General features: G+C 37.9%; 1 protein-coding gene across 1 annotated transcript in view; it reads left to right on the top strand.

Moving 5' to 3' along the window:
• The first annotated feature begins 2,114 nt into the window (after window positions 1-2,114).
• LOC111152562 (myocyte enhancer factor 2A) overlaps window positions 2,115-26,756 on the top strand; it is a 156,144-nt gene continuing 131,502 nt past the window's right edge. Inside the window, exon 1 of the mRNA XM_022511039.1 lies at window positions 2,115-2,336. The gene's annotated coding sequence lies outside the window, so the exon portion shown is untranslated. The remainder of the gene's footprint in view (window positions 2,337-26,756) is intronic.

The raw sequence follows: 26,756 nt of genomic DNA, 5'->3' as shown, positions 1-26,756 counted from the left end.
CATTCCCCCCTCCCCATTTCTACTTTGGGTGAAGTCATGACCAGCTTTTCTGTCTGGTTTTCTGGAGTGGCCAATAGCATTTGAATGGGTAGGGGGTGGGTAGTCTCAGCTAGACTTCTGTGTCCCAGGAGGGTCAAATTCTAGAGGGGTGGGAGATGGGTTGGAGTAATGAGAGGGTGAAAATCTCTTTTGGAACAGTCTGTTCTCATTGCCTCTCTTCTCCTTACAGGGTAGAAAGGCTGGGGGAATGAGAGAGCTATTTGCTCACTGTCCCTTCCACTTCAGACCCTAGGCTTTGAAGGAAAAGTATCAAAGTCTTCTATTTTCCTGGAGCAGTCAAATGCAGCTGCCTTATGCAGCTTCTGGCAGGTAAAAAGATATGCATTTTCACATGACTCGCTGATTTACACCAAATTTTAATGTGTTTTCAAAACTTGCCTATAGCCCTTGCTGCTGGTTCTTCTGAAAACCGATACTATGGGACTCTGAGCAGAGCTCCAGGTTTATTTTCCAGTGTCTGGTGTTTGTGTGCTGCTTTTGTCATGGGTTCTCCCCAGTACCTTGCCTCGTCCTTGAGAGAGGAAGCCTGCGAGTCTCCAGCTTCCTTTGTAACTTCCCAGTTCCTCTGCCCAGCCTCTGCACATCTGCTCACCCACCCCAGTCATTTTGTTTCAAAGTGCTGCGGTACTGAATTTCTCATCCTCCGATGAAAATAACCATTTGGCTTTGTGTTCCTTGCATAGGCACCTCTGGGTGCAGATGTAAGCAGTGTGGCTGTAGAATCTAGATTCTTGAGGTTAGAGGGCTTCAGGATGCAAGGAACAACAATGGCTCAACCTCCTGATGACCTTCGTCAACAAAACCAATAACCCCACAAAACAGAAGGGCAGTCCCAAGTGCACGTCTCCTTTGCACCTCAGAAATGACCACCGTACGTATGCAGAGTATTGGGAGTTCAAATCCTCAATGCTCTCCTCTTCGACTGTGACCTCAAAGGGTCACTTTAGCGCTCAGCTTCCCTTTCCTCTTCTATAAAATGGGAATAGAAAGTGAATCTACTTCACGGGGGTGTTGTAAGGAATGCAAGAGCTCTCACGTGCAAAATGTTTGGCCCATAGCTGGGCGCTCAAGGCATACTATACCTATGCCCGTTAGTAATTCGCTATTATAAATACTGGAGAGTAGGAGGTTGTCTCTCTACCCGGACGTGGGGCGCTCGGCTCGCCCGGCTGAGAAGGACTGCCCACTCCAGACCCCTGCAAGTCCTACTGTCTCCGGGCCCGGGTCCGAGCAGCCGCGGAACGCCAGGGACCGGAGTCCCATTGTGCTTGCTCAGTGAGGGTGACCGGGCGGCGGCCCAGACGCGAGCACAGGTGCGGCCCTGACCACAATGAGGGAGTGGGCACGTGTGTGGCGAGCAGAAGTCTGCGGGGGGCCAGCGTGGCCGGAAGGCGGGGTGGGGGGGAGAAGGAAGCTGGCCGCGGCCCCACGAGCTCGGCAGGAGGTGTCTGGGCCGGTCGAAGGACTCCGCCTGACACCGGACTCCGGGCGTCTGTCGAACTCGCGCCCCGGAGCCCCGGCCCCGCCCCCGGAGCCCGGCCCCTCAGTGTCCCGGGTTGGCTGGAGCAGGCGGCCACGCGCGGCGATTTGCCACGCGTCGCGTCACTAAAGCCGCTCCCGGTCCCGGCCCCAGCGGGCTGGTCCGGGAGGCAGCGGCGTGGGAGGCTGGGGCTGCAGGGCGCGACGCCGCCGGGCCGCCCCGCCCTGGGAGGCGCCTAGGCCCTCATCAAGTGACCAGTATCCCTTCCAGGAGAACACGGTCCTTCAGAGGGAAGCGAGCTCCAGCCTGTAGCCCCGGCGCCAAACCACCGTCATCTCCTTCCTGTGCCGGGTGATCCGTCTCCTCACCCACCCGGAAAAACATAGTCCGCCCCTCGCGTCCTTGTGGAGTAGCGCTTTGCTTCCACTGTGACACTCTTTGCTCGCACCTTCGTCTTTCCCATCCCAAGTACTCTAGAACCCACCGAGAGGATAAGTCAGCTGTGAACAGAAACCTCAAGGGAAAAGAGAGAGAGAGGGAGCTGAGGGGAAGGGAAGGATAGGCGAGGCTGGCGGAGGGATACTGTGGACCGCGGCCGTAGTGCGCACGCGCGGCGGCAGGAACGAGTTCCGGTCTGGCCGGGGCCTGTCTCCTAAAAATAGCCCCGGTGTGGGGATCCGTGCGCGGATGTCCCGGCGAGTCCCGGGCTGAAGGAGGCGGCTCCGGGCGGCGCGGAGCGCTGGTAGCTGGCCCGGGCTGCAGCGTGTGTGCGCTCGCCAGCGGCGCCGGAGACACGGTGAGGGCCGCGTCGGCGGGGCGCGGTCCGCGAGGCCGGCGGTGCCAGAGGGGGCGGCGTCTCGGCAAGGGGGCCGGGTAGGGGCTGGGGGGCGCTGGGGTGGGGGGCGGCGCGGCCGAGGAGGGGCGCCCGCGGGGCTCCGGGGACGGCAGGGCTGGGCGGCGTCCGGCTGGCAGGGGGCCGGGGTCCCGGGCGCGCGGCGGCAGGGAGGGTGGGGTGCGGGGAGGCGGCTCGAGGTGGTCGCGCGGGGTGGGCGCGGAGGGGCGAGGCGCCCGCGGTGGTGGGGGCGGGGTGCCCCGAGGGCGGGCCCGGGGTCTGACCGGTGTCGCGGGCTGCGGAGGGAGGCTCGGTCGCGCGGGCTCCGCGCGAGGAGCCTCCCCGGGCGCGCACCGCGTTTGGGGCTGGGGGGCGGTGGTGGACGACGCCTCCTTGAAAGTTGAGGGAGTTCCCTGGGGGCCCGGAGCCTCTCCGGGGCGGAACGCCCGAAGGCCCTTTCCCCCCTCCTGCTGTCCGCGCCCGGGTCTCCCCAAAGGAATTGACCCCTTGTGCCGGAGCCGCTCTGCGCTGTGGTTGGACTTGAAGAAGTTCCCCCACTTCTGCTTTGGGTGAAGGTTGGTCGAAGCGGGCGGAACATTTAGGTCCGAACTCTCGGCGCGTGTGTGGAGATGTCAGTGGCCGGGTCGGTATTTGGGGCGGGCCGGGAGGCGGCCGGGGCTGGGGGCACCTGCGGGGTGCTGACGCCCTCGGGTGCAGGGAGACGTCGCGGGGAAGCGAGGGCTGCAGCGGGAACAGCTAGCTGCCCTGACGTCCCGCTAGATCTCAGCTCTCAGGGAAGGTTTTATGTGGTACAAACTTTGCCTTTTAGTTCGATAATCCTCTGTCTTCGAACAGCGAGGATTAAATTGGTTGGTAAGATAGTGCAAACAAGTTTCGAAGAGGTGAGCATCCCTGAATTAGAACCCCCCCCCCCCGCCCGTGAAAGTGTAACTATAAAAAATGTGATTCAGACCTGAAGTATGATTTCTAGGGATACGAAGCGAGTCCCCTGTTATGGTCCAGTAGGGAAGCCATGTGTAGGTTAAAGAAGTGCAGTATAGTGTTGACCTGCATTTTAGTTTACAAGATTGGTACTACAATTAGTGTGCTGTTAGGAAGGCCTGCTGTGATGTGCTAACAATGGTATAAGAATTTTTAAACAAATGTCTAAATGTTTTCAAGGGTTTTTTTTTTTTTTTTTGGGTTTTTTTTTTTTTTTTTTTTTTTAAGCACAGCATGTTTTCCCTGTGTCTCGTATCATCTATTACTATATGAAGAGAAGGTTCTTCAAACTGTAATGAGGTGTACGTTACACAAGAGTACTTTCTCTTTAAGAATCCAGCTGTGTTGTTTTGGCAACTGCCAAGTACTCCAGTTGTCACTTTTTAAAATCTGTTACCTTGGCAGTACTTGAACAGTCTGTGGAAAAGGTAAACAAAATAGCTTAAAAATTTTTTTATATATAAAAAATTTTTTATACACAAAAATGGCCCTTATTTTAATATGAATTTATAAAGTGAGGATAAAATAACTGTGTTGTGCTATTAGTGGCTTTTGTATGTACATTTTTGTTTTGGGTTCTTTTTTTTCTGGTATATTTTTGGAGGGTTCCGTTTTTCCTGTGAATGGCAACTTTTGTTTTAGGAGAAAAGTTCAAAGTGTTTTCATTAAAGTGGATGCCAGTTTTAGACTTTATAACAAATATAAGGAGCACATGTATCCTACAAAATATTAAGATTAGTTCTATATGATGGTGCACTAATTGATTCTGGAATCACTTTTAATTCTCAGTGAACAAAAAGTTGTGGTGATACTGTTACAATAAAACTCTGTAAAGAGCTAAAGCTAGTGATTTACTTTGCAGACCCCGTCTTTAACAGTTCTCTTGGAAGAGTGCTTCCAGTAGAAACTTACTTGTTAAAACAGTCAGGGATGGTGAAGTAACAATGACTTTTCTAAACGTAATTATTTGCGTGTCTATTTCATTTAATACATATTATTATTATATATAAAACCATGTTTTTTCTTGGAACAAAAGTGATAAAATTATGTTTAACTCCTTAATTTACTTCCCAGCAAAAGTTTAAAATGCTGAGGAAATGAGAGGTAGGGGTGTTCAGTGAAAGGAAAGTAGCTCATAGGGGTGCAGAAATAGTAATTGTAACGTCACGGTGTTGAGTTATGGTTTGAGAATAATCTCCTTCCGAATTCTTAGAGTTTCTGTGTTTCTTTAGTGGGTATGTGTGTCAAAGATTGTTTTTTGTAAATGCAATCAGAAATAATCTTTGAAATATATATTGAGTTGTTTCAAGTGGTGATGTTTTATTTTTCAAGGCAATTGCATTATAGCTTTGTAGTTTTCTTTAAGAATGCAATACAGGTTAATATTAATTTTATTAATATTCAAGCAATAGCAGCATTGCTCATTGGTTATCAAGAGAGAAATCAGTGTATTTTGAGGGTGGTTAAGTAGTTATGGAAGTGTTTTTTATTAGAACATGATTTTGAAATTTGAAATATTTCAGTCAAATTTTTCAATAGATTTGTGTTCTGATTTATGAGGAGGAAACTGTAAGCCAGTCTGTTTTTGGGAAGTAGCATGCTTGTCAGTCAGGTTTTGGAAAGCTACCTTTTTTCTTCCTTGTTGCTTACAAGTCTGGCAGAGAAATTTAGTCTAACATACAATGATGATGGTCTTGAATTTTCTGTGGGCAGTCTTAGTTTCCAACAGTTTGCCTTTCAGTCACACCATACTCCTTTTTTTCTTTTTTTTCCTTTATGGAGATATGCTCATGCTCATGGTACATAGGAATGCTACAGAGTTTAGCCGAAGTTTCTTTTTTATTAGTGGTAGAGCAATGAAAATATTGTTTTGTGGGTTGATCATGATCAGTATTGCTTTTTTCGAGATTAAAAAGAAAATCTGTGAACATTCTTCATAAATTGAGAAGTGAGTGCCTTCTGATATTTAAGTAATAAGAGAAGTGTAAATATGGAAAATCAAACCAATCTTCCAGTTAGATAACCTCCTGCGAAAGAACACTTTGACACGTTCTGCTGTGTTTGCAAGACTTTGTCATTACATCTTGGTTCGGATCCCAGCTCTGCCACTTATTAAGTTATGAGACATCTTCTATAAAATGGGAAGGAATTACACTACTTGCCCCATAGAATTGTTAGCATTAAATGAAATCATGGATGTGAGAGTTCCTAGCATACTACCCGAGGCTTAATGTACAAAAATATATATTGCCTGATCTCCCTTCATCCCTTCCTCCATATATCCATTTTTCTATACATTCCCTTATTTCCTTTGAAGACTATATACATACTCTGCCCAGTACCTGAAAGTTTAGTGTCTGTGACCAAAAGGACTTCATATAATATATAAATACAGGGGAATGCTCATATATTTTTTTGGGTGTAAAACTACCAGCACTTTAAATGCATTATCACATTATACATAAAATGTTTATTTGGCTGTTCTATATGAGGTTTTTGATCTGCAGTCATTGATTGTAACCTCCAAAAGTTTCTCCAAATATTTAAAGAATTAGAGTTAAATATAAATATTTTCCCTACTCTTCAGTGAAATATGTCTTTTAGGAATTATCTGTGGGAGTTGTCTTCAACATACAGTATTTAAAATTTGAAGATAGAAAAATATTTTTATTGCCTGTCTGGAATATAGGTGTATTTTAAAATAGCTCTTCTTTAGTGGGTAATCTTGAAGCTTTTATATGTCATTTTACTGCTGTATGGAACGAAATGATTTTGTCTGTGTATGCTTTATCCCTGTCATTAATGGACTCTGTGTCCAGTTTATTATAAAGAGTATAAGCCTGTTAGTCTCATGCATAGCATATATGTTGACACTTGTTTAATAAATACTATGTTTTTATACAGATGTTTGTTATTTACTGGTTTTAATAATTACTTGCATTTACTGAACTCAGTTGATATTTACTAAATTTAATATTTTATTTAATACTGGGTTGTCTTAGTAATCACTCGATGAAATCACAAGCTTATGAATTTAGAAAAAAAATTGCAAGGTGGATAAAATACCAAATATTTGAACATTGGTGTATGACAGCAGATAATTTACTTTGTTAGTTTAATAACTGATGATGCTGAAAACCAGAGGAATTTTTAACCTGGATGAAAAACAGACACGAGTTGATCAGACTTTTAATAAATATCAACGAAGGCACATCTTTTTATGGTTGTCTTGAGTCAGTACTAATTTTATTTTCTTCTATATACAAAAATATAAACTTTATGAACTTAAAAAAGAATCCAACCATCAGTAAAGTTATGTTTTGAGAAATATTTTGGTAGTGGGTGGTAAATTTATACTGTATAAGCTAGACCTTTTTACCAGGTTATTTTTGTTACAAGCAGCACGTTATACATGTTGACTTGGATTAGTTTGAGGTATGATTTGTGACTGTTGGAACAAAGGGATACTCTTAACCTGTGAAATAACTTGTAACTGTTGGCTTAGTAAAACAAGGTGCTCTTGCTTTGACTAATACTGAGTTTGCTTGTCTCACCTCTTAACCCCTAGCAATTCACCTTTTACATGGAGACTGGAATTGTATTTCTAAAATTCACATGTAAATATCATTCTTTTAAGGAGAACATTGAAGACATAAAATCAGTAGAGAGGCAGTCATTTAAGGAATAAGAGATTAGCCTCTTTAATCAAGATTGCCTAAACTAGAATACCCACTCTGGCACTGAGTGTTCTTTGGCAATTTCTTGGTCTTCTTGAGGCTTGGTGTATAAAATAGTGATTATAGTATTATCTTTTTCATAGAGTTGTTGAGAGAATTAAATGAGATGTATGTTATAAAGCTTTTAGCATAGTGCTTGGTACCTAAAATACAGTATTTTTTCCCCTACTATTACTGTCACTGTTGCTTCTGCTATTGCTGTTATTAGTCATGGTTCACTTTATATGATTCTATCTGATCTCTTCAGGCTCTTTGTCAGCCATTACCCTTCAGTTTCTATGACCCAGTTAAGGCCAGCTGTTTGCTCGTCCCTGAAAATGCCATGTATTTTCAGGCTGATGACTCCTACTTTTATTTTTTTAGCCCAGAATTTTCCTGAGCTTGATATCCACTCGGAAATCTAGTTGGAATCTCAAACATAGTATTAGCCATATGACTGAAATATAGCTATTTATTTCTCTCTCCCAACCTTCTTCCTCCCTCCTATCCCCAAACTCTCTGTCCTCACCGGCCCTTCCCCCTTGCAATGAATGGCAGTACTCATGCCAAAAACTTAAAGATACCACTCTGGATTCTTTTTCTTTCCTCTCAAATCCAATCCATCCACACATTCTCTTGTCCTTCAGAATTTATCTTGAGCCAGTCCACTGCTTGGTCTTCACTGCCACCTCTTTATTGCAAGGCATTATCTCTTACATGAGTTGCTGCAGTAGCTTCCTGACGGGGCTTGTTCTTTTCTTGCTCCTCAGAAGTCTGTTCTTCACAGAGCTGCCGTAGGGATCATTTTAAGATCCTAAATCATGTTCTTTGCTTAAAATCTTCCAGTGACTTCCCATTCCTCTTGAAATAGTCTGTACTTCTCCTGAGTGGTTCTGAATAATTTCTACTTCTCCTTATTCTTCTCACTTATTGTACGCCAGCCGCACAGTGCTCTTACTATTCTTTAAATTTTTGCGTCCTTTCTTATTTCAGGGTTTTTTGCACTTTTTGCACTGCCTGGTTAAGGTGCTCTTCATAAGGGTGGCTGGCCTAACCCTGTGGAACTTGACCCAAATCTCACTTTGTCACTCCAGCCATCCTTTTTAATGTTATACCTTGTTAGTTAGTCTCTTGTGCATCTTATCTCCTTCAAGACATGTAATGTAATTTGTACACATGTTATTTGTTTAGTTATAGCTTATTTATTGTCTTTTCCCATAACCTGAATGTAAACTCTGTGAAGGCAGAGGCAGTGTCTGTCTTGTTGATAACTGTCTCTCCAGGTATTAACCCGCTGCCTGACAGGCAGAAGACAGAAATATTTGAATTAGTGCTTCTGTATTTTTGTTCATGTTTTTGCCAGAGATTGGAATTCTTTTACAACTTTAAGTTGTAGCTCAGGTGTCATGTATAATACCAATTTTAGTCTAGACAAAACTTGTCTCCCTTGCTCTTGATATAGACACTATTTGAAGAGTAATTCCCTTTTTAGAATATTTAAAGGATTGTAGTTGATGTCATTTTCTTCAGCTATTCAGAGTTCCTGTGTCAAAGACTGTTTTGTTCTTCGTATATGCTTAGTACCTACTGGTCTGTCATGGTACATAGTGAATGCCCAGTAAATGTTGAGTGGACGATGATTTCCTAATCAACTAAAATGACCAAACAAATCAGTTTATCCAAGTCAGACTTTAAAAATTATAAAGGTACTTTTCAGACTTTAAAATACTGCCTTGTGCGTATTCTATACATATTAACATGTCAGCATTCTGGGTCAGGGCAGGAATGTCAGAGCTGTTTAGCCCATTGGCATTTCCTGAGATTCCATTTTGCCTTCTTCCTGGGCAGTGAGTAGCCATCTTGTCTGAGGGCTATATTTCCAATTTCAAATGCATAAATTTCAAATGCATAGTAAAAATAGTGTTAGAAATTATAATTGGTTACTGGTTGTTCCTTACCAACCAGCATTCCCTCCCTTCAGTTTATCCTTTCACCTTATTTCAGAAAGGCTAGGGGGATGTGCAATATAACACAATATACATGAAATACAATACCAATTCAACTGTATTGCTAATGAAGATTTATCAAAGAGCTTTTGTGGCGAACGTTAGAAACTTAACCACTATTTGTAATAGTGAAAATCATTCCACATTCTGCACAGCTGACTTGCAAATGGGCTTTTTAAAAGATTTGAGGACTACTTTGGCAAAATGCTTATCTTAATACTGAAAATCTTTATCATAATGGTTTTAAAACTTAATTTGATATGGATTATGAAGGGAAAAGGAGAAAAGAATCTGGGAGTTAAGATTTTGTTTTTCACAAATGGCTCTCTGTTCCCCAAAGTAACATTTCAGTACGGCAGGGTTTTTTGTTTTCTTTTGTTTTGTTTTTAAACATTTTGTTTTTGGAAAAAACTTACAGGAAAGTACAATGAACTCTCATATACTGGTCCACCTTTATACATGGATTGTTAATGTTTAGCACAGTTGCTTTATCATTTTTTTTTTTGTATTTGCAGAGTGGCCCTAAAGCCTGAAAATAGATATTACTATTTTGTTTTATTTATAGTTTGAAGCTCCTTGATTACATCTTCTGGAGTATGCCAAAGATGCAAGTTTATTCAGTGAAAATCAGAGACAAATCATTTGAGGCAAAACATTCTAGATGCATACAGGGGATGGATGGAAATGCTGCATTAATGCACTGTGTACTTTGCTAACAAGGAAACCACGTATTAATCATATTATATAATGTCATTGAACTCAACATTTGTTGTAATAGCAGGAATTCACTCTATTGGTCTCTTTTTCCTTCTCTCCTTCCTCCTCTTCTCCCCATCTTTTCCCTTTTCTTCCTTTTCCTATTATGATTATTTTTGTTAATGAACCATTTGAGAGTACATTGCACACATCGTGATCCTTAACCCTTAAATGCTTCAGTTGGTATCTCCTAAGAACAAAGACATAATCTTATATAACCACAGTATATTCAGGATTCAAGAAATTTAATATTGGTACTGTGATTTAGTGTATAGTTTATGTTGAAGTTTCTTCAGTTGTGCCAATAATATCTTTTAATAGCATGTTTTCTAAGACAGTATTATCTATTGCATTTTAGTCTTCGTATCTTCTGTCTCCTTTAATCTGAAACAGTCCTTCAACTTTTTCTTTTTCCTGACATTCATAGTTTTGAAGAGTATAGGCCCTTTGTCTTGTAGGATGTTCATCAGTTTGAGTTTGTCATATTGCTTCATTGTTGTTAGATACAGGTTATGCATTTCTGGCGGGACAACCAAATAAGTGATGATATATCTCTCAGTGCAGCACATCGGGGGCAGTATGATGTTAGTTTGACCCTTTGTTGGTGATGTTTACTTGGATCACTTAGTTAAGGTTTGCCTGCCAGTTTTCTCCGTATAAAAGTTATCATTGCCTCATTGTTATTATTGAATAATCTGTGGGGAGGTACTTTCATACTGTGTAAATACTTTGTCCTCCCCCAAATGTTCACATAATCGTTTTAGCATTCATTGCTAATTCTTGCCTGAGTCCATTATTACACGGTGGTTCCAAAATGGTGTTTGTCTAGCTATTCTTTGGCATTTAATAGTTGGCAATCTATTGTGAAGAAGAGCTTTTACTTCCCGTTTGCTTACTTAATATAAATTCATAGATTCTTTTTTATTAAGCAGATTAGACTTGATTACTATCAGTTCCAAGTTAACTCTGATTTGGCCAGTGAGAAATCCTTCAGTTTACTCATTGATTGCTTTGACATGTTTCTGTCATGTTTGGAGCACTTCCTTACTTTTGGGACAATAATATATTCCAGGCTCATCATCTGCTTTTCCTGCTGCTGTCCTAGAATCAGCCATTTCTACAAGGAGTCCTGGTTTCTCTTACTGGGTAAGACTATTTAGAAACCAAGAACTGGGCCATTGGTAAGCTCCTTGCTAGTGGACTCTCATTGTTTTAGAGCTTTGTCAGCTGACCAACCCTATACTGAGTTTATGCTGATTTCTCAGACAATAGATTTCTCTTTACATTTCTGAAACTCCTTAGAAGGAAGTCTTTTCATTTGAAAGTGTTAATAATTTAAGTGATTCCTTTCACCTAATTTTTCTATTTAATTCTATAATGGTTGGTTTTTGTTTTCCTAAACATATTGTATGTTTCTTGGGAGTTAGGAATCTTGTTTTATATCTCTTTGTATATTCAGTGAATGTGTTCCACAGTGCCTTGAACACTGTTGATATCCCTGTGTTGCTTATATATAATTATAATAATGACTCAGATTATCTTTATTACTCTTACACCATAATTAAATATTCTTATGTTTGTTATAACATTCTAGGTAATTTTGTGGAAACTTTTAAGTGAATTGGTGATTCATTTGTTCTGTTTTTAATAACACTGCTATCTTAGAAGAAATGAAAAACTTTAAAGTCTTTCACGATTTTAAAATTTTAAAAACTTAATTCCTTGAGATTAAAATATATAATTAAAGAACATCAAAATACCTAATGTTGGCATTGCTGTTTAACAGTGTTTTGTTCTTCAGCAGGTAATAACCTTTCTGGGCATCTCTTTAATTGTAAAATGAGGTTATATCTAGATCCTTTTAAACTCTGTGTTACATGCCTTATACCTAATTAACACTGAATTGTTTATGAACATAAAATTAAGTGCCACAAAGTATAGTGGAAAGAGTATTGTGCACCTGGGCCAGGAATTATCTTTTAAGTATTATGTTTTTGGCAGTTTATTTTGCAGTTTGGTCTTTATTACTTTATTCATTCATTCCATTGGCCTCAGTAATGAGGAACACAGTGAACAGGCTTGGCTTTCATAGTCAGGTGGGAGTGTGGACATATATGTGTTTATTATCCACTTTGCTACATGCTTGATGTATATAGGAGCTTATAGAAGGGGCAATTAACCCACTTTCAGGGAGGCCAGGAAAATTTATCCCAGAGAGGTGACACCTTTAGTTTAGTTTGAAACCTCAAGAGGACTTAGCTTTGTGAAGAGGGTAGGTAGTTTACCAGACCTGTCTTAAGGACAGGAGATACACTTGGAGAGTTTGGATTGCTTGGAGAAACTGAGTAGTACGTTATCGATGGCTCATGCAAGGAGTAGTGAAAGAAGGGGCTAAAGACATAAATCGGGGCCAGATTATGAAGAGCCCTTAAACTGTATTAAGGAATTTGAACTTCATCCTAGGGAAAATCAAAGTATCTTAACACTGGGAGGAAATTAATTAGAAAGATAATACTGATTGCACTGTGGAGAATTCTTTGGAGAGAGTTAAAAGTGGTAGGCAGGAAGAATAATTAGGAGGGTGTTACAGCAAATTAGTTAAAAGAGGTAAGGTGGCTTAGACTGTGGTGTAGGATGAGGATAGAAGAAATAGGTGGATTTGAGAGATATATAAGAGGTAGAATGAAAGCGTTCAGTGATAGAGGGCATATGGAAGGTGAAAGGGAAATTTGAGTGATGACTAGGTTTATGGCTTGGACAACTGAGGGAATAAATGGGTAGTTTACTGAAATAGGAAGCATAGGAGGAAGAGCAGGTGTGAGAGGACTAGGATGAGTGTACTCGTGAGAGAGTGCCTGGAAGAATAAAAAGGTGTAGTCAGAAGTGGGAGACTTCCTGGTAATGACAGGGCCTTGGGATTTGGCCGTGGAAGTGAAGGTATGAAGTGATCTCAAAACAGAGGGGATCTGTATATACATCTATAGAAAAAAAAAGCCAAAGGATATCTGTGTCCTAACGCAGAGGACCCTATTTTAGATGATCTTAAGGTTTACATTGTTTGGTTTGGAAAATAGAAATGAAAAATTTCAAATATGGTCTTCTTAGTAAAATTGTCTTCTTAAACAAACCCCACAACAACGAAAACTTTTTTTTGGTAAACAAAGCGTGAGACTGTTGCCCCAGATAGCTAAAAGTATCAGTGGTTCTCAGTGTAACTAAAAATTATGAAACATACTGGCATACAAAAATTAGAGTGAATAATGTAATGAATACTAGCAGGATGAATGTCACGGATCTTTCTCAATCCTGTTGCCCTTTTTTCTTCTGCAGAGGTAATCGTTATCTTTTTTTTTTTTTTTTTTTTAAGATTTATTTATTTATTTATTTATTTATTTGACAGAGAGAGAGAGATCACAAGTAGACAGAGAGGCAGGCAGAGAGAGAGAGAGAGAGAGAGGGAAGCAGGCTCCTCGCTGAGCAGAGAGCCCGATGTGGGACTCGATCCCAGGACCCTGAGATCATGACCTGAGCTGAAGGCAGCGGCTTAACCCACTGAGCCACCCAGGCGCCCGGTAATCGTTATCTTAAATAAGGATTTATCTTTCCTATTCATTTTTTAAAGAGCATATATATTGCTAAATAACATAGTGTTTTTCATGTTTTACAAAACGACATCAGATTTGCATATCCTTCTGCAGTTTACGTCTCAACAAATAATCACATTGCAGCATTTATCTGTTGTTTCCATATAATGAATTGGATATTAATGCTGGAACAAAGTGGTCCCATGTCATTGATGAATTATATTTTGAATTGCCATGGGAATTATAATTTACTTAGTAAATTTTTGTAAAAACTAGACTAATCATTTTGTGAGTATTATTATTATTTTTTTAAACTTCACTTAAAAAAATTATTGTGGAATAATGTTAGAGAAAAGTTGCAAAAATGGTATAGATTGTTTCCCTAATGTTGGACCACAGTGATATAATAATTAAACCCAGGAAATTAATATTAACATACTATAAACTAAATATCTTATTTGCACTTCACCAGTTTTTTTTCCTAATGACTTTTTGTTGTTGTTGTTCTAGGGTCCAGCCCAGGATCCACATTGTGATCCTCACATCTGTGATATTAATTCATTCTTTTCGTGTCCTTCTGACCTGGATGCTTTTGAGGAGTACTGGTCATTATTTTATAGAATGTCTTCCAATTTGAATTTCTCTGATGCTTTCTTACGATTAACTTGGAATTTGCATTTTTGGCAGTAACACCATTGAAGTAATGGTAGCATATCAAGAGGTACATTTTACATCAGGAGAACATGATGTCAATATCTTATTACTGGTGGTGTTAATCTTGAGTATTTAATTAAGGTGGTCTCTGCTGGTTTCAACATTGTAAAGTGACAGTTTTTCTCTTGGAAAATGATAACTGTTTTGGAGATACTTTGAGAGTATGTTAATTTCCTGTTTCTTCTCAAACTTTCACTTGTTTTTAGCATTCATGGGTGGAACTTAACCTGCAACAATTCCAGACTTTCTTCACTATCTGATAATAGAGTTTTCCTGTGAAACCTTCCGAAAGCTGCACTGGTGTAAAGAAGCCATTACCATTAATTTATATGGAAAGTTTTTGAGGTTTTTGACTAAAAAAATAACCTCTTTAGGCTTTTCTGATACCTGTGACACATCATGTTACTGGACGCGCACAGTAAATTGAGATAAAGCACAGATGGTCACGAACAAAAATCCAAGCTATGGCAGCTTGAGATTACAGTGAGGTGCTGTGTAGTTCCCCTTGGTGCTCTTGGGAAGGCTCTTGGTGCTACTGCTCAGGGTGTGTGCTGCCTCTTTAATGGCTCCTTGCAAAATAGAAGCTGAACGCTATTTCTGCCCTTTCCCTTCCCCCTCCCTCTTTTTGCCTTTTTTTTTCTTAAAAGTAAAAATCCTTTCCATATTTCTTTCAGTTAGAAAACAGGTACTATTGTGGGTCTTCCATAATGAAAGTGAAGTTGCTTAATGTGAACTTTCAAAAAGTGGGGATACCTGTATTGCTGTAGTAGTTACCTAATAGCAATTTTGTAGGTTTTTTTGTTCCTTTCTCATTTACCAATTGAAATGCCTCTGTTTTGAAAAGCTGTCATTTCTCCCTCATTTATTTTTTTCAGTTATTTATGTCAGTATAGATTCAAAGGTAATTATTTTGTAGGCTATAATTTGATGCTATCATTATTTATTTTATTGCTCAAATTATCCAGCTTTAGCCATTGAAAGCCCCTCCTGTTTGACTCTTGTGGTGTCCTTTTGACATATCTTTGTCTTTTTTTCAAGAACTTCCCTACTTTCTGGTACTACAGGAAACTCCAGGTTCATTTATATTTTACCTGTCCCAGCTCTGGAATTATCCTCTTTTCCAAAGAGCCCTGACCCTTTTATTGGAAGATGACATTGAGAATCTGAGGTCGGGGCTAGGTATGTTCATTGCTATTGGGGTGTACTGTCTGCCTTTCAGCAGAGCTAAGAAATATATGCATGAACTAATAACCCACACATACACTTCTACAGTCAGTTCTACTATGACCCAGTATACATATTCCTAAAAATCTAATGCTATGGGGCGCCTGGGTGGCTCAGTGGGTTAAGCCGCTGCCTTCGGCTCAGGTCATGATCTCAGGGTCCTGGGATCGAGTCCCGCATCGGGCTCTCTGCTCCTCAGGGAGCCTGCTTCTTCCTCTCTCTCTGCCTGCCTCTCTGCCTACTTGTGATCTCTGTCTGTCAAATAAATAAATAAAATCTTAAAAAAAAAAAATCTAATGCTATGCAGAGTCATACAGTGAAAACCACAGGGTTCATGGGAATTAGGGAAATAATACTCAAAAACTTTGTCAGTGACACATTAAAAAGAGGGACCTAATATATTTAAAATAACAACATAGTTTTAGACATGTTGAATGTTTAAGTCATGCATAGTAAATATGGCACTTCACTATGGAAAAGAGATGAAGTTTCCTTATATGAGTGTTGGAAGAGTTGTGGCTTTTGAGTCGTTATGAAGTGGTGGATAGACAGTTCCCTGAAATCAGATGAAAAAATAACACCAAATGTGGATGGATGTGGCTCATAACTCTTGTGGTAGACTATGGTAGCTCATTTTCCTTTGAGTTCATTCTCTCTTGGATTCCTTGTAATTTATTCTGCATTTCTGTAATAATTTTATTTTTTCCATTTCTTTTTTAAAATTGATTCACCTTTTAAAGTTTCTCTTTGTATTTTGTCCATTTTTGTTTTTAGTTTTTGAGTTTCTGATTCAGAGTGGTTTTTGTATCCTTAAATGCGTTGTCTGAATATTTTTAATTCTATTTGGAGTATTGACTTACCTTTTTTCCTGCTTTGTTGTTGAGGTTGTTGGAAGTTGTTTTTGGGCAGGGGTTTTTCCTCAGTTGATATGTGTCAGATTCAGTTTCCTGATTTTCTGGATTTCAGTTTTCTTTTGTTCATTTTTAAGGTATTGGGGTGTTTTACAGTATTCCTAGTTTAATGGTGCCCTCTTCTGTCAGTAAGGAACAGTCCTGTTCTGTGGTTTTGGTTTTAATGGTTGGAGAAGGATTGTGAGAATTCCAATTTTATAATTCTCTTTGGTCTTGCAAGACCTTAATTTTATCCTTTTTCTTTTTCCCTTTACTATCCCATTGTAAGAGGACACTCTTCCCTTCCTTTTTCCCATTTTCTCCCCCAGAAGCTATGTGTTTCAAAGTTGTGCCCCTTTTTGTAGCAGCTAGTGCCTTAAATGGCACCTGTTCCTTTAAATCACCAGAACTTTGAACTTTCTTACCTGGCGTCAGTGTTCTGATCTGCCCAGACACTTTTCCAGTATATTCAGATTTCTTAGTTTTCATGGTCATTGCAAATGACCCTGGTGCTCTTTTGCTAGCCTCCTTGCCACCATGTCTGTGTTCTAGTAGGGGTGGAGTGACAGCCTGAGAGATCTATTGCTAGGATTTGGTGATTTTTCTGATTTCACTCATGTTTGTTCTGCAGTATCAGCATTCTTTGTCTTCAAGGCTATGCTGAAAGCATGGTTTTGTGTAGAATTTCCTTCTCCTGCCTTGTTTTTTTATATGGTTTGGGGGAATATTTTCATAGTTACTTAGATATATACCATCACCGTTGTCCCCACGGAAGTCTTTACTTTTAGGGGAAGGGAGCTGGAATATAGAATTATACTCTTAATGCTACAGAGCCTTTAGTTAGGAAGAGACCTAGGCATTCAGCTTCCATGGGTGAGCTTGGAGACTCCAGAAAATAGCTTGTAGGAGAAATTACTTAAATTTAAATACTCTTACTTCATTCTTCTAGAATGCAAGTGCAGTTTCTGGGTTATTGCAAGAGTCTTAAGTGGGTTTTTGGTTTTTTTTTTTTTTGTAAAGCAAAGTTATTCTAAAGTTTTTTTCTAGACTGTGTATTGGAGATGCCTTGGTTTTGTTATAACATGAATGAATTATAGACCTATATTTAGCCAAGGGCTTCTTGGTACTTGTGCCTTCCAATGGCAATGTAGTATGTGAACTTTTTGGAAAAGATAACTTTTAAACTTGGGAATTGATCTGATAGATGTTAATTTCTTTGAAAATTGGACTACATATACCTCTTTTCATACTTTCTCTGCTCTCTTTTAGTTTTCTCCATTTTATTTTATGATCTTGACAATTCTCTTTTGATTACAATAAATAGTAGGTGTGGTGGTATTCCTTGGCTACATGCTCATTATTATGTTTAATTAGATGGCACTAAAGCTGTTTACTGTAGCTGATTTAATTGGTTCTGTCTTTTTTGCTTTTTTCTATCTTGTTAACATGAGAAATTTAACATGAAGTTGGAATTATGTGTGGAAGTTCTTTATGCTTGGCTCTAGAATTTAGTCGTTTAAAGTATTTATGGTCTTAAACATTTCTTTCCCTAGAATTAACAAGTTTTCTTGTCAGTGTTTTAGGTTGTTGGAGTAGAAGTTGACTTCTTTAAACTAGTCACTGTACATTTTTAAAAATAAAAATACCAACCAGGATAGAAAGGTATATTTATTTCAAGCATCAGAAATCTTTCATAATAAAAATTAAATTTTTTTGCTATCAATGATCTTTGGAATTCTCTGTCTCTTTCTAACGGTATTTAAAAGTTAATCAGTACCTGTCCCTAGCTGTCTCTGGATCCTCATTTGTAAGCTTTATTTCTGTTTCCATAAGTTACAAAAGTCTTAAATAATGACTCTAGAGGCTGTTTATATATTTTCTTTTTATTGTCCTCCCATTTTTCTTTTGACTGGTAAATACGGTAGTTCCAAAGCAATGTCCATGGCTCTGCTCCCTTACTCCCTCTTTTGAACTATCCCTTACATATTCTCAGTGCTTTTACTATTGTTTCTATATTATTAGTTCTGAAATAAAAACACCTATGAGATATAGCTCTTTGCTTCTATGAGGTAATGGGTTGGGGAGGATAAAATTCTTTTTAATTACTGTGTTATACTAATTACCAAGTGATCTGTAAACCTTAGACATAATGAACGGATTAGGGGAGCTCAGAGAAGGAGAGTTCAGAAGTGATAAGGGGGCTGCTACTTGAAGTAATTGGTATTTGAATTGAATGTCAAGTTAATTGTCAGATGGTGATGATATTCCACATAGAGACTACAGTTGGAGCAAAGGAACTAAAACAGCATAGTGAGAAGTATGTATTGGACACGAGTTTGGCTAGATTGGAGGAGTAAAGTGGGAAAGAGAGTTTGAGGCCAGATTGTAGAGTACCTTGAGTAGTTTGGATTTTGTTCTTCAGGTAAGGAAGAGCTATTGAAAGTTTTTAAGCTTGAAAGTGACCAGTGCCTTCCTTAATATGCCCATACAAGATAAGGAGGATAGTGTGTATGTCCTTTCTTATTAATAAAACTTAGTTCCTTAAAGGATACTCCAGCACCACTTTTTAAAAAGCACAGTACTAGGCTCATTCTTTAATTTGATTGTTTGAAGGGTATTATAGGGCATACATATCTTTTATGTGGAAGGCGTGAATAAAGATAGATTATCCTTTTCTCATTCTCTCTATTCCACTTCTTAGTCTCCTCTCCCAGGCCAGACCAGATGCTGTGCTCTCCATAAAAAATGGATTCCTTCCAATTGGAAGTTTTGCCTTTTGAAATCCAGTACTACTTTGTGTCTGTCTTATCATAGTTACCATGTTTGACCTTATACTAAAGGCAGTAGACCCATGCACACTGCATTGAAGGCATCTATGCTTGTGTGTTAGTTTTTCTTGGTAAATATAAATGAATCTTTAAATTGGTGTCTCTCAATGACTGTAACGTGCAAAAATCTAGGATTTGGACTGAGCTAATAAGGTTTTAAAAAGATGACTTTAAGACATCTCTACCCCTGCTGATCTGGCTCAGTATTTTTTAAACTTTCTTCTTCTGTGAGATGAAATTTTGACACATGTGCAATCATGGATCTACTTAGCAAAGAAGTAAAGTGTTATAGTAACTTATAATTGCCACATCTGTCCTAGGATATGTTGTAGATATAACAGGTAGTGGATAATGTGCAGTTCTTCCGGCAGTAGTTTTAACTCTTTCCAGTTCTCTTTCACTTTTGAAAGAGGCATCAGATTCAGGCACTGTAGAAGTATCAGTAACTTGCAAGGGAAATCATAAGTTACGGTATTCATCTTCCGAGATAACTTTGAGACCTTTCCGATTCCTTCCTTTCTTCCTCCCCCCGCACCCCTTTCTTTCTTCACTGGAAATTTTATTTATTTGAAGTATAATTCACGTACAGTGTTAGCATCAGCTGTGCAATATAATGGTTCAGCAATTCTATACATTACTCACTGTTCACTGTGATAAATGTAGTCTCTGTCACCAAACAATGTTACTACCATCTTCTTGATACCTTATTCCCTGTACTTTTCATCTCTGTGACTTATTTATTTTGTAACTGGAAGTTTGTATCTCATAATTCACTTTGTGTATTTCACCCTTTTCTTCTGGATTTCTTCTTTTCCATTTATTCATGTGTCTTTGTTGTTTTAAGTAGAACCCTATTTTAGTAGATTAGATTGGTAGTCTGGATTTTAGTCCTGGATTCCATTTCATTTCTATAAGTTTGAGAATTTGTGTCCCTAAAAAGGCCTTTCTAAGGCCTCTTCCAGTTCAAAACTATAGGAAGTTGCAGAATATCATGAATACAATGTCTAGGCTTTTCTAGATTCTGGTCAACATCCTTATGAATATGAACATCTGTTTGACACACTGCCAGTTTACCTGACTGTTTAACCAAAGTGGTCTATGTTTGGCCATTATGTTAGGTGCTTAGTGTCACATTTTGTAGTGTGCCCATCTTCAAACTTTTTTTGTTGTTTTGGTGTGTGGACAAAATGTGCCCCTTGTTTTTGGAGTTTGGGTAGTTGAGGCTATTGGTTCCAGTAACTATATGTCTGAGAAGGAATACTGGGAGTATTAGCCCTTAAGGTCAGGTTGAGGGGTAGATAAATGGAACTTCAGCATTTCAGTGGTCACATCCTCACTTGAAGAATGACAGCATCATCATAACTTGTAATGAATATTAAATATTGTGAAAACTATCAGTAATCTTGCTGATTGTTGATTGAGGGGATTGGTAAATTATTTGGAAGAATAAAACAGATCCTACTAATTTACTTAAAATGCCTGATTTATACCTGTGACATAACAACAGGTATATGTATCATTGTGGGGAGGTGTTGTATATGGTAATGAAATGAGGTTATAGAAAAGAAAATCTGAAGACACTTAATTTTTTTTAATATAAGAGCAAAAGCTAGAAATGAACACATGTCCATTCAGAAACTTGTATACTGATGTTCATAGTTTTCTAATAGGTAAAAAGTGGAAATAACCCAAATGTCCATCAACTGATGAATGTATAAATAAAATGTGGTATTTCCATACAATAGAATATTATTTGGCAATAAAAAGGAATGACATATGGATACATGGTATAAAGTGGAAGGATCTAGAAAATATTGTTGTGTGAAATAAGTCAGCCAACAAAAACCCATATATTGTATGGTTTAATTTATGCAAAGTGTACAAAACAGGCAAATCTATAGAGACAAAGTAGATGCTCCAGGTGTGAGTGGAGATGAGGAATGGGTAGTGACTACTAATAAGTACTGGGTTTCTTTTAGGGTGATGAAAATGTTCTGGAATTAGATTGTGGTAGTGGTTGCACATTTCATTTGAATATAAAACATTCAAGTGTATACTTTAAATGGGTGAATTGTATGGTGTATTATTTCTCAGGCTATTTTCTTCTTTACTTTTTAAAAAGAACAGAAGCTGCGTGAAGAGGTATTTTGGTCCTCATGGGTAGTTTGGGAGATCTAGTGGAAGGTGGAAGGGCAGGGGGGAAAATCGGCATTTCTTGGCATTAGTATACTATTACATTAAGACACAATGCTACTTTCTTTGTCCACTAGCTAAGAATGTAACAGGTTGTGTTTTAGTGGGGATTGTATATGAATCCAGCTTTTTAACCCTATTAGCCCTGGGGCTAGAATTGTGCATTATCCTATTTGAGAGGATAGTCTTGCCTTTCTCTTATCTTTGCATTTTTTGTCTTATTAAATTCAAATGCTTGTGTATTTTCAAGGTAGTGCATAATTGTGTTCGGCCCATCTGTCCATCCTACATTCTGCTTTGCTCTTTTTGTTCACACCTACTCAAATTTGTGTCATCTTTCTTTCTTAGCTCCTCTAATTGGAACAGTCCCTAGTTTCATGTGTGCTTAAAATCCCTTTCTTCCTTAAATGCTTGCTTCTGTAAAGTTTTACTGACTTATTGTTTCTTGTGACTTACTATCTATTTGTTTAAAAAATCTATTTTTTAAGGCCTTAGTAGTATCTTTTTCTTTTTCTTTTTCAATTCTAGTGTCAGATATTAAATGATACTAGTGTCTGGCTTTTTTTATCTCTTCACCAAAATGTTTTTGCGATTCATCCATGTTTGTATCTATTAAGTGGTTTGTTTTTAGCATTGCCCAGTTGTTAGTGTTGCCTGATGTTCTATTATATGTCTAGACCAGTTTCTCCATTCATCTTGCACGGACATTTTGGTTGTTTTCCGTTTGGACCTATTGTGAATAAAGCTACTCTGTGCATTTGAGAACAAGCCTTTGTGTGGACGTATATTTCCATTTTTCATGGGTAAATACCAAGGAATGAGATTTCTGGGTCATATGATAAATGTATGTTTTATCTTAAAAGAAACTGTGAAATTGTTTTCCAAAGTAATATGATTTTACAGTCCCACTGACAATGAAAGTTGCAGTTTCTTTATTTTTTCCACACTTCACGTTGTTAGCCTTTTCAAGTTTAGTCATTCTAGTGGTTATGTACTGGCATTTTATTACAGTTTTTTTTGTTTTTTTTTTTTGTTTGTTTTTTTTTTTTTTTGCATTTCCCTGATGAGTAATGGGTTTAAATAGTTTTCATTTGCTTAGTGGGTATTCATTTGTCTTTTTTGGTGAAATGTTTGTTCAGCTCTTTCGCCCATTTTTAGTTGGGTTGTTTGCCTTCTTATTACTGAACTGTAAGGGATTTTTGTTGTTGTTTTTAAAGATTTATTTGTCAGGGAGAGAGTGAGATAAAGAGAGCACTTGCACACAAGCAGGGGGAACAGCAGGTACAGGGAGAAGCAGGCTCTCTGATGACCAAGGAGCCTAATGTGGGGCTTGATCCTGGGACTCTGGGATCAAGACCTGAGCTGAAGGCAGACACTTAACTGACTGAACCACCCAGGTGTCCCCTGAACTCTCTAAGAGAATTTTATGTGTTCTAAGTAAAAGTCTTTTTTTTTTTAATTTTCATTAATGTATTTTGAATATTTTCTATAGTATGTGGCTTGATTTTTATTTCCTTAATGTCTTTCAAAGAGAAGAAGTTTTAATTTTGATAAAGTACTGTTTGTCAACTTTCTAATATTGTCAGTTTTGCATTCTTTTGTGACTGATAGTCTTTGCCTTACATGGGGCAGTGAAAATTTTTTTGTCCTATGTTTACTTTTGGAGGTTTTATAGTTTAGCTTTTACACATAGGGTTGTGATCATTTTGAATTAATTTTAGTGCATGTTATGAGGTAATATCAAGATTCATTTATTTGTTCTGGTGCTGTTTGTTGATAAGGCTTCTTTCCATTTAATTATTGTAGTGCCTTTGTTGACTATCAGTGGCCATGTGCATGTGCATTTATTTCTGCATTCTCTATTCTGTTCCCTTGATTTAGAGGTGTGTGTGTGTGTGTGTGTGTGTGTGTGTGTGTGTGTGTACAGCATGCTGTATCTTCCACCTTCTGTTTGTTTTTTTTTTTTCAAAATTGTCTTAGCTATATTATTTTTAAATATCTTTGTGAATTTCTACAAGGACACTTGCTGGTATTTTGATTGGGATTATGTTGAATCTATAGATCAGTTTGAGGAGAATCAGTATCCCAATAATATTGAGTGTATGAATCTGTGAACGTGATATATATCTCCATTTTTTTTTTTTTAGGTCTTCCTTAATTTTTCTCAGTGTTTTCTAGTATTTAGGATAATAGTCTTGCACATATATTGTTAAATTTATCTTTAAATATTTCATGTTATAGTGAATGGTATTTTTAAAAATTAACTTTGCATTTGTCATTATAGAGATTTGATTTAAAAAAATATTAATCTAGGGCTGGCTCAGTTGGTAGAGCATGCACCTCTTGATCTCAGGGTGGTGGGTTCAAGCTCCATGTTGGGCATGGACCTTACTTGAAATTAAAAATATATATTAAGATCTTTATAAAAAATACTGATCTTGTATCCTATATCCTTGCAAAACCCACTTTCTAGTTTCCGCCACTTTATTTTATATTTTTGAGGATTTCTTGTGTATATTGTCATGTCATGTGTGAGTAGAAGCTGTTTTATTTTTCCTTTCTAATTTGGATCCTTTTTTCCCCCACTTTGCTGCATTATTGTGATTGTTAGGACTTTTAATAAAATGATGAAGAGAAATAATGAGAGTGTACATCCTTGCTTTATTTCCAGTTGTACAGGAAAAAAAATCAGTCCTTTATCATTAGCTATCTGTAGATTTTTGTAGATGTGTTTCATTAGGTTTGAAGAAGTTTCCTTCAAACTTAGTTTGTTGAGAGGTGTCCCCCTTCATTCTCCCACAAAAAGGTATTTTACCATGCATAGATGCTTTTTTACATTTATTGAAATTAGTAATTTTTTAGTATGGTGATGTAGTGAGTTACAAAATCTAAACCAACCTTGCATTCCTGAGACAAACCCCACTTGTACTGCTGTTTAGCTTTTTATATATTGCTGGATTTGACCTGCTTATATTTTATTAATAATATTTGCATCTGTATAAACAAATGATATTAGTACATCTTTCCTTTTTCTTGTGGTCTCCTTGCTTTAGTGTTGGGATTATTCCAGCCTTATTAAATATGTTAGAAAGCACTGTCTCTCTCTTCTTTTTCCTAAAAGAGTTTGTGTAAGACTGATACTGTATCTTTTTTTAGATGTTTGAAGAATTCACTGGGGAAGCCATCTGGGTCTGGAGTTTTCCTTGTGGAAAGCCTTTTGATTTTTGAATTAAAATTTCTGAATTAGGGGCATCTGGGTGGCTTGGTTGGTTAAGTTTCCGACTTGATTTTGGCTCAGGTCATGATCTCAGGGTTGTGGGATCAAAACCTGGGTCAGGCACCCTGCTCAGTGGAGAGTGTGCTTTGAGATTCCTTGTCTCCATCTCCCTCAGCCCCTTCCCCTGCACAAGCTCTCTCTCAACTCAAATAAATAAAGATCTTAAAAAAATTCTGAATTAGAGGGTTATTCAGACTTTCTTTTGATAAATTTTCTGTTAATCTGCATGTTTCAAGGAATTTTGTCTATTTAAGTTGTCAAATTTATTGGCATAGAATTGTACTATTATCTTAATCTACATTTAATGTTTGAAATATCTGTAGTAATGTCCTCTCTTTCAATTCTAATGTTGGCAATTTGTGTCTTTCTTCTTTTCTTGACCAGTCTAGCTAGGGGTTCTTTTCAAAGAACAAGCTTTTGTTTCATTGGTTTTATTTTATTTTATTTATTTATTTTTTTTGGTCTCTCATCTATTTTACCAATTTCACCAAGTTTAATTTGTTTTTTCCCCCAGCTTCTTAAGGTGGAAGCTAATTTAGAACATGATTGTTAAATCTTTATTCTTTTCTAATGTAAGCACTTAAAAGATGTAAATTTCTAAGCATTCTTAGCTCCACCCTACATAATTAGATAATATATTTTTATTATCATTCAGTTCCATGTGTTTTTAAATTTTCCTTATGAGTTCTTTAATTTATGGGTTATGTAGAAATCTGTTAATTTACAGAGACTTGGAAAATTTTCCAGTATATTTCTTTTATTGGTTTTTCATTCTTTTGTGGTCAGAAAACACTTTCTGGGGAGTATATCTCTACTTAGTAGATGGGGGACTGCCTGACTCATGATGAATCCTTTAATAAAGCCAATTAGATCTTCTTATGACCTTCTCTTATGACGTACTTTGTCTGATACTAATATAGGCATTCCAGCTTTATTATGATTAATGCTTGCATGGTATAACCCTTTCTATTTCATATTTAATCTATATCATGTTTAAAGGGGGATACATAACTTTATCCAGTCTGACAATATCTGCTTCCAGTCTAGTCTGATAGTCTCTACCTTTAATTGGGCCATTAGGACCGTATATATTTAACATCATTATTCATTTAATTGGATTTAAGTCTACCATTTTTTAATGTGTTTTTTTTTTTTAAATTTGTTCTCTCTGTTTCGTGTTTCTTTTTCTGTATTTTGGGAGGTTGCTTGTTTTTTAGCATATTATTTTACCTCTTTTCTTGGCTCATTAGTTTTATTAGTTTCTTTTCTTTTTTAATAGTTTCTCTAGGGTTTTACAGCATGCAGTCTTGAACTTACCAGTCTACTTTCATCACTTTATGAATAATGAATGATCCTTACTACAATGTATTTTCAGTTTTTTCCTTTTCCTTTTTGCTGTTTTTGTCATTCTACAGGTTATTATATGTTACTGCTACTTTTGCTTTATGCAGTCAGATTATCTTTTTAAAATTTAAAGGTAAGAAAATACATGATAAACTCACATATTCACCATTGTTGGTTTTCCTTTGTGTAGAAGTTTCTATCTGCTATTTTTTAATTGATAGACTTATTTCTTAGAACAGTTTTAGGTTTATGGAAAAACTGAGCAGAAAGTACAGACTTACCATATATTCTACTCTTTCCCTTCCCCTGTTCTCCCTCTCATGTTGGCCCCGCAGTGTCGCCTATTATTTAACGTTTTGCATTGTTAATTGTGTGATATATGTGTTTCAGTTGGTGAACCAATATTGGTGCATTTTTACTGACTTAAGTTTATAGTTTATATGAGGGTTCACTCTGTTATAAATTCTATCCTTTTTCTTCCTGAAGAACTTCCTTCAGTGTTTTTTGTAGTGCAGACCTGCTGGTCAAACATTCTCAGCTTTTGTTTGTTTGAAAATGTCTTTATTTCCCCTTCACCTGTGATGGATTTTATCGCTTTGTGTAGATTTTGATTTGCAGGTTTTTTTCTTTATAACAGTTCAGACGCTTTGTTCCTTTGTTTTAAACTTGTTTGTATTGTTTTTGACAAGGAACCTGGTAATTCTTATCTTTGTTCCTCTGTGTGTAATGTGTCTTTCCCTTGACTTTGACTGCTTTTAAGACTTTATCTATATTACTAGATTTCTGGAATTTGATTATTAATTATATGACGGTGTGATTTCTTTGTGCTTAACCTGTTTTTTGTTCACTG

Source organism: Enhydra lutris, unplaced genomic scaffold, assembly GCF_002288905.1.
Source record: "Enhydra lutris kenyoni isolate GAN:26980312 unplaced genomic scaffold, ASM228890v2 scaffoldscaffold29, whole genome shotgun sequence".
NCBI classification, from domain to species: domain Eukaryota; kingdom Metazoa; phylum Chordata; class Mammalia; order Carnivora; family Mustelidae; genus Enhydra; species Enhydra lutris.
The sequence above is the reverse complement of the archived record's forward strand: the minus strand, read 5'-3'. Positions and strand labels throughout refer to the sequence as shown.